Below are 7,307 nucleotides of genomic sequence, written 5' to 3'. Positions count from 1 at the left end.
CATAACATAGAGGAGAACTTTTCAAATAATTCACAAAGTCTTCAATGCCTGAGTTTTGATGTTAACGAGGAATAGTACCAGTGAAGGCAATGTTGTTTTCTTGAAAAAAAATTGGGTTTCAGGGGTGTTTGGGGCTTTGACGACGTTCTTAGTAGGAACAAAGGCAAACAGAATTGGAGCCATTGTTGAAATCTTGAAGTTGTAGAACTTGAAGCGGCGAAGATGATGATCCAAGAGGGGTTTTGCAAGATTTTGCTCGACTGGGTAAACAAAAGTGACCTAGGAGAGAGAAAACTCCTATTTCTATTCAAAAATCCCCCCACCTTTCACGTTATCATTATGGATGGAGAAATATTGTAAAAATCTTGACTTACAAGGTAATTGTTTACATTCTTATCCTCATTAGAAAGCTACCGTTGAGGAATTACCATTTAAAAATAGTGAATCACATATTGAGCACAATGAATCATCGTATCGCAAGTTGCAGCAAAAGATATCAACATATCATGATTTGCAGCGGAATAGTGGATGGGTTGGGGATGTCCCTGATAGTATCTCGTGGTATTATAGATCATGGACAAATTATTGTGAAATCTCATCAGTGTATGGTCTTGTACATTGAATCATTTACTTCTTTTAATAAAAGAAAAAAGAGTAAGAGTAGGTAGGTGCGTGTAATATGCCACGGTACACGATATACCCATTAACATAGATTTTTCAAGTTCTCATCAGTGTCTGGCATCTTACGCTGAATCATAAATCTTTTAAGAAGAAAAATATAATGGGAAGGGATTGGTGTGTATGATAGGCTACAGTACATAGCTTAACAATCGGCACAGAGTTTTGAACTTTTATCAGTGTATGACCCTATACAATCAATCCTTAACCTCTTATTTAGAGGAATTGAAGTAACCCTTTTTCATTAGAGGACATGACAAGTATCTCTTACGCTGATGACAATGCAATCAGGTTAAGCCACTGGGTAATGCTCGATGTTTCAGCATAACATGAGACTTGATGCATACGACAAGCATGCTTCCAGGGACAAAGTCTAGATAAGTATTAACCATAAAGATAATACCCAATCCTTAATATAATTTTTTATTAGGACTAGGTAGTCTCATGCTGAGGAGATATTAGTGCATATGAATCAAGATGAGTGGGTGACTCAATGTCATCTCAGCAGATGGTCTCACTGATGAGATACTTAGAGAGATTTGTCACATACTGCAGCATACTTTTAAGGACAGAATTTGTCAACTGATTTATACTCTCAATTCGTTGGTACATGAAAAAAAAAATAAAACAAAAGAATTAGCAAACAAGGAATCATTCAAAAAGAGGAGAATATGCAGCTTTTTCAAAAAGCTCATAATGACTAGATCTGGCCACTACTAGAAAAACAGCCTTTTACGACGCTCATTGCGCGTCGTAAAAGGCTCAGACGACCGCAAATGTGCGTCAAGGAAGGCCCTGTCATAAAGAGAGACGACGCGCTTTTGCGTGTCGTCTATAGACGATGCGCATTTACGACGCGTAATTACGACGCGCGTTTACGACACGCAATGCGTATCAAGGAAGACCCTGTCATAAAGGAAGACGACACGCATTCGCGTTTCGTAACCTTACGACGTGCGTGTTAATGACACGCAATGCATATCAAGAAAACCCCTGTCAAGAAAGGCCATGTCATAAATAATGATGACACACATTTTTGCGTATCATAATTTTAAATGTTTAAAAAAATATTATTTATAGATTTACGAATTTTCAAATTAAATTTGTATTTAATGTCTCATAATAGAAAATAAAATATCATATACAAAAAATACAATCCATTGCATAAAATTTAATGTCATACAAATAATCGTTCCATAAAAAGATAAAACAAATCAGTAGAGTTGTAACAGAAATTTACAAACTAATAGTTCTAATAACCTAATGTGTGCCTCACTAGAAACAAGATTTGTGCTGATCTTTTTAAATATGTGCCTCACTTGTCTCCACTCTTCCTTAGTAACACCACTCAAGGACTCTAAATCTATGAACATCTGCAAGCTTTTTGACACTAGCCTACACACAAGCACATATACTTATCAAACAAGGATGTAAAAATCACCTGATGTAAAAATCCCAACATTTTTTAACGCAATAATAACCTTTTTCTGCAACAAATAATAGTATCAATTAGCCAACAAGATAATAAAAAATTTAATAATTACGAAATTTATGATTATTCTTGATTGGTATTTAAATGGGACCCACAATATAAGTAAAGATATAAATTATAATACCTCACTTTCATCATCTAAGACTATCTCCATGAGATAAAGGTCATTTAATTTTGTTATCTCCAAAAGAACATCCAAAACAGATGATCTCACAGTTGCTTGATTCTGTTTAAAAAAAATTAGTGAACACTTTAATGGTTAAACTATTGTTATAACTTAATATATATATATATATATATATATATATATATATATATATATATATATATATATATATATACATATATATAAGTGGCTAAATTGATAAAATGGTGTGAATATTTTAACCAATACTCCTGTTGGGTACATTGAGAAGCTTTTTCCCATGCCATGCAGAATCTGCACCATGTGGAGGTGGAATAACTCGAATTCCATTGGATATGGATGGAGGAAGAAGAGCATGCAATTCCTTCTCTAATCTTTCTGCATTACCAAAATACTTACTAACTTCAAAAACCCCCATCCATCACTTTATTACACACATCATCATATGACACCATCATCTGTCTATGTGTGTATATATATAAATAAAATAGCAATATCAGTGATATGTTAATGTACCTACTACTCCAGGTAAACATGCAGTGCCTCCAGCCAAGACAATGGTCTTGAACCAAGTTTCATCAGGGGTTAATCCTGCAGCATGGCAATGTTCAAGGCAAATTGCCACTGCTTGATGCAAACCACTTGCAGTCCTCCTGTATCAGTATGTAACAAAAAGACCAAAATACCCATTCAATCATATAAGTAATAAACTTTGATCGATTGATTTGATGTATGTATCATATGTTTAAGGTGTACATACAGTCCTGCAATGCGTGGCTGGAATAAAATCTCTCATGTACGAAATCTTTCTTGCTTAAGGGTAAAATGGTCATTTAGATGCAACATTTTATCAAATGGGTAGAGTTTCATTATTGATTATCTTTATATTTTATGTAGATCTTGAAAGAACTTGAAGGTGTTCATATGATCAAAGGACCTAATCCAAGTTATAATGACATTTGCTTCTCTGGTGCTGGAAGGTAATGTTTATTATATATTTATGGTTAATCATTGTATTATAATAATAATAATAATAATAATAATAATCTTTTTATTTTCGATGATGTTTCACAACTCTCAAAAACTTTCCCATCTGTTGATATGGTTTTTGGGAAGGGACAAAGTAGAAAGTTCACCTTAAGTAGACAAGACGTGATGGATTCACAGATTCGCAAAACAAACCACTTCAATATTATATCTAAAACTTCAATTATCTCCTTGGTTATTGATGGAAGTTCCTGTATACAAATATATACAAACTTGATGCTGGTATCTGTAAAGACAAAAATAACACCATTGAAATGGCAATTGTGCTTGTAGAAGTCCTTGAGCAGATGGAAGTTGATCATATAAGCCTAAAGCCACCATCTTTTCATCTCCACTTAAAGTTGCAGAAGGAAGATGGAGAAGAGCATCATACTATTTATCAAAAGAAACTGTTAATATCAAAACATGGATGCAAAGAACATCTCGTAAATATATATAAAAAATATATCAAACTTGAGATAATATACGTGAATGAACACCTGGATGTGATGATTTGGCAACTTCAACCAATAAATCGACTTGATTTAGAGTAGAAATCATGTTGGATCTAACTTCTCCAACCATTGGTCCAAGTGGCCAAATGAAATTCTTGCAAGTGCCCTTTTGATGAAAGCAACAAGCCCTGAATGCGTAGCAGGTAGATGTGATATGTGTAAGATATGCAGTATTGAGGCCACTCAATCAGTCGATCCACAAACTTTGTACCAAAAACAAACATCTGCAAAGAAACATTGTTATCATTAAATAATTAAGTAGAAAAAAGGAAATGCCTTTTACAGTAAAGCAACAGATCAGGAGAAGTTGTTATTACTAGCTTTGGAATATGTAGGCTTGCACAATGCATCCAAACAGCACGTAATGCAATTCCAAGTGTCAGATGGGTCACGAGTTGATTCTTAATAAGCAATCCTGTCATTTTCAAATTTATAAAAACCATATTTCCTTATTTGGAAAAATGAATAAAGCTTCGAATAGATATAAGAGGCATTACCAACGAAAATAGCAGCAAGCTTAAGTTGTCTATCAGGGTATCTGTTGAAAAACTTGTACTCTTCAAACAAGTTTGCAATCATGCACTCAAATATTTGTTGTTCCCTGCCAAATCACACGCCACCAAAACATAACTACTCAATAAACCATTAATGATATTAGCAAAATAACTTAAAAGTGAACAAACACTACTAGAAAATGGAAAATATAGTACGGTTATATTTGTATATATAATACGGAAGGTCATGTTGTATTGTATTAGGGGTGTATTAGATTAGATATGTAATAAAGTACCGTAAACAACCGTACTCTATCTCACATATATAATTTCTATCTCATATATATATATATATATATATATATATATATATATATATATATATATATATATATATATATAATACGGCTTGCATTGTTGTTTAACCGTACTATATCCTCAGACTATCCATATTACATTCCCACAATAATCTGTACTCTATAACCATTTATGATATCATATGATTCGGTTATGTATTCAATGACACAATATTTTATCCCCAACAATACTCTATACCAACATGTTAACACCAAACATCAAATTTATCACACAATGAAAAACAGAAACACAAACAAATGTGGTACACCAAATAAAAGATGAGTACTTGTTCTATTAATCCTTCAACATGGCGATCTTGGCATTCTCCCAGTTGAGAGTTGTAGTTGCTCTGAGCATTAAGGGAAAATACACTAGCCTGAAATAAAAATAAAAAAACAAGATCATGAAAAATATTATAACGATGATGATAGATAATAATTTCACTTTTTCTAATTACCCCTGCAGACCAAATTGAAATTAAAAGACATATCTTCATTGTTAACACACATCTTGCATGTCATCTGTCCTCACCTTTTAATCTATATCAAGAAGGTTAACTAAATAAAACAAACAAAAAATTATATCAGATGGGAATCATAAAGAGAAAATAGTTCCAAAATTTATCATTACAAAAGAAAACAACTGTCAAAACTCACATGATATAGATATAGTCAGCATACCGTAGCAGCAAATGGAATTTATCATGTGTTGAGTTACTAGATAAAAAGAATAAAGAAAAGAAATTAAATGATATTGTCATAAACACACTTTACTAATTACAAATATATAATTTACTATTTACCTTGTTAGAGGGCTGATTTGTGGTTCATAGGCTGGAATGTGATGCAACTACATACACGTTGAATAAGATGCTAAAGTAATGAGTCACCCAACATTAACCATAGTTTGTTGTTGTATAAACAAAGAAGCAAAAGGAAGGAGTCAAAACTGGTTTGTTGATAATGTAAAGCTATATTTGTATTGGGTTTTTTCTATTGGTTCCTAAGGTTTTTGGTTTGTAGTTGATTAGGAAAATAGTCTAGATAAGCACATCCTCAGTTTTAGTTTTAATTTGAATGTTACAATAACTACTAAAAAGGGGGATAAGAAAATGTATTCCTCTCCATGTTTCTAAATACGTATCTACTAATAGGAGTTGATATGAAAAGATATCGTTATATGATCATCCAGATCCTCTCGAATCAGTTATAAACAAACAATAACAAGATGTTCTTAAAACCAATTAACCTAATTAAAAACTGAGAATCAAAAAATTAAGCAGATGGATAATCGGTTGAACTAAATCAGGTTTTATAGTTCTATGTGTCTCGCTCTAGCTGCCTATCAAATTTACCTCCTCATGAGATATTGTTCTTATGTACTTGATATACTCCATCTGTTTTTTTTTTTTTGTAATTCAAACCCTTCTTAAAGCCACTCAGTTGATTTATAAACAGAAATGTAAGGATCAGAACAGAAAGTTAAGTCAAAAAACATAAAGAATGTCAATGAGGCAATACATCGAACACATTATGTGCACTTACAAACCACAAATGTGCACTTACAAACCACAAATGGAATCATCAACAAAGAAATAGAGAGAAAGGAAAGGAGGATTCAAACAAGAAGGGGATAATGATCTAAATTCGCATTCAAACAACTAATAGCCCTAAATGTATCAATCAACAAGTGAAGAATTGTCAATTTTGTAACAAATTGGGTAAAGAGAAGAGGCACAATCGTGAGAAGAATTCTAAAAGAGGGAACTTACAAGATATGAAATACGAGAGTCCAATAACGCACGTGGACAGGAAAAAAAATCTGTTTCTTGGCCTTATCGATAAGGTCTCAAGTAGTCACCATTTGCCTGACGGTGCTCATTTTTTGAGACTCTGATCAGATCAATCTTCAACGCTATAAATTCTTTATATAAATTCAACAAAATTGTGACCCAATCTTGCAATCTGATAACTTTCTCGAAGAAATTGAACGACGATTCTAGATCCACGAATCGATTGTGACGCGTTCGTTCCTGTACGACCCACAGGACCCGCCATTGTTCACAGCTTCGGATCTACGATTGTGAGCGCAATGCTACCATGTATGTACGATTATTCAACAATCGATTGGTTTTCCACCCATACTTGAGAACCTAGGTGATTTTTCCCGTAGAATCCTGCATATGGATTCAAAGACTCGTCAGAAGCCAGAATTAGGGTAGTAATGAACATATGAAGGTCAATGAGGAATATGAATGAATTTAACCGCATGAATACAATCAGCTTTGGAAGAGTAAAATTGATTAAAATAAGCATTTTTCATGTTTCTTCTCTTTCGTAGAGACGAAAGAGAAGAAACTTCTACCTTATTTTCATGTTCATAGGTTAAGGAATCATCATACCATTAATTATCACCAATAAATTCATTAGCCTCGCATGTTTTGGTTCCCAAATCAGAAAAAGAATCAAATTCGTCCCAGAGAAGAAATAAGCCCTAAAGAAAGGGCAGAGATAGTTAGAGACAGCGAGGGAGGGAGGCATAGGACAACGACAAACTTCATCATCTTCTTCCACTGCCTGGCGGTGTGTGATTCACGGCGA

At 33.5% G+C, this 7,307-nt stretch overlaps 1 long non-coding RNA gene across 1 annotated transcript; it reads right to left on the bottom strand.

The window, feature by feature from the left end:
* Nucleotides 1-2,579: 2,579 nt before the first annotated feature.
* LOC145077108 (uncharacterized) lies at nt 2,580-3,109 on the bottom strand. The gene is made up of 3 exons (XR_013692956.1): nt 3,076-3,109; nt 2,832-2,968; nt 2,580-2,693 (listed from the first exon to the last, which is right to left on the bottom strand). It is a non-coding gene; the product is annotated as an uncharacterized LOC145077108 (long non-coding RNA).
* Between the last annotated feature and the right edge of the window lie 4,198 nt (nt 3,110-7,307).

Source organism: Lactuca serriola, chromosome 9 (genome assembly GCF_051521515.1).
Source record: "Lactuca serriola cultivar US96UC23 chromosome 9, Lser_US96UC23_V15, whole genome shotgun sequence".
NCBI lineage: Eukaryota > Viridiplantae > Streptophyta > Magnoliopsida > Asterales > Asteraceae > Lactuca > Lactuca serriola.
This window is presented reverse-complemented; position numbering and strand designations above follow the sequence as displayed.